The sequence below is a fragment of the Trachinotus anak genome, unplaced genomic scaffold (genome assembly GCF_046630095.1).
Source record: "Trachinotus anak isolate AG129_WGS33_773 ecotype Australia unplaced genomic scaffold, CSIRO_AGI_Tana_v1 ptg000021l, whole genome shotgun sequence".
Taxonomy (NCBI): domain Eukaryota; kingdom Metazoa; phylum Chordata; class Actinopteri; order Carangiformes; family Carangidae; genus Trachinotus; species Trachinotus anak.
The window spans coordinates 24015320-24016818 of record NW_027273872.1 but is presented as its reverse complement, the minus strand read 5'-3'; the positions used below and the strand labels follow the sequence as shown (position 1 = coordinate 24016818).

The following is a 1499-nucleotide window of genomic DNA, read 5'->3' as shown; positions in this document are numbered from 1 at the left end:
AGCTCTCCTCTCCCGGCCAAAAATGAGAACGTCTACGTTTATTGGCCCCCGTTATGAGCAGACTTGACATAAAGAGAATAAAGGGAAAACTGTAACTCTTGACGGCTGGCTAAGTCTTGGTCAGCAAAATGTTTTGCCTGAGGGAAAGTAAGGGTGAAGGAGAGACACGGTATGGGAGAAATTCTGCTTAGAATGAAGTTTCTACTGATGCTGATCATTCCTTTAAAAGTTGTGAGGTGATTGTTCTTATAGCCAGGGCAGAGGGCTAATACGAGCTGGGGGAAGTGAGTGTGTGAATGTGCATGTGTGGAAGGCTGGGTGTGCCAGGTGAGTCGAGGGTTAGAAACAAGGAGGAAAATGTTTTTCCATGAAGTATTAAATTAAAAATTTTTTTTTTTTAGTAGCCTGGTTCCAGACCTTCAAATCACTTCACACATCTCAGATATTTTTCAGTTATTTAAATAGGTCTGGTGCATCTGTTTCCCCTCTTGGACAAACAACCAAGGCAATCAGAGTTTTGTAGACAGGATTAAGAAAATTTGTCTGCCTAGCAGAGCCAGAATCAGATCCAAACAAAAATGGCAACAAGTGTAGATGAGACTGATGCAACTGTTCAGTTCAACTGTCAACTAAGACAAGTAATTTGTGGTAATGAGCCACTGGAGGTGAACCAATAATGACACGTCACCTTTGCCACTTCTAGCTTATTGCTAGCTTGTTTCTCCTCCACAAACATTTAACCACACCTGGTAAAGGTGAAACTTCCTTTCCCATGACTGTAACCTTTTTTGGGACTGATTAGACTGTGGCAGAGGACGTCAGTAGAGGAGGCGTTCCTTCACTGTGGCCAGGACGCACTTGCGTTCACACAGCTGAAAGAAAGGGGGCCACATGTGGTCCGAGTGATGCGTTCTCAACATCTGAACTTCTAAACTTAGACCTGTCCACTTGTGCTTCCTTATACTCCTCTGTGTTCACAGAAAACAGGGCTCCCTCTCTGTTTTCAACTCTCAACAAGACATACTGCTAATAACAAGGTAGCATCTGTTAAGAGACCAGTCCTGCAGATAAACACAGTGAACTGGCAGTGGTGGGATTTGAACCCACGCCTCCTGAGAGACTGGAGCCTTAATCCAGCGCCTTAGACCGCTCGGCCACACTACCATACATTATGCATGTATGTTTTTCAAACTCAATTCAGTGGATGGAGTTGCAGTGTCTGATTTAACAGCAGCGTGCTGGGAAGCTGGAGAGTCTGTTTACAGTGTGTGTGTGTGTGTGTGTGTGTGTGTGTGTGTGTGTGTGCTCTGAAAGATGTCACAGCATGAAAAAGGGGTGAAAATTAGCATGTAGTGTGAAAACTACTGTACTAAAACATGGAAGTGGACTGCTGACAGGATGTGATGACTATTCGACTGTCCCATTCACAGGACTGACAACATTAATAAAATGTTGTGTAGTTGACGTAAGTTGTAATCTTCTTCTTTTTTGAGTTTATT

The 1499-nt window shown here is 43.5% G+C and overlaps 1 non-coding gene across 1 annotated transcript; it reads right to left on the bottom strand.

Annotated features, from left to right (window-relative positions):
• Positions 1–1082: 1082 nt before the first annotated feature.
• trnal-aag (transfer RNA leucine (anticodon AAG)) lies at positions 1083–1164 on the bottom strand. The gene has a single exon. It is a non-coding gene; the product is annotated as a tRNA-Leu (tRNA).
• Positions 1165–1499: the final 335 nt, after the last annotated feature.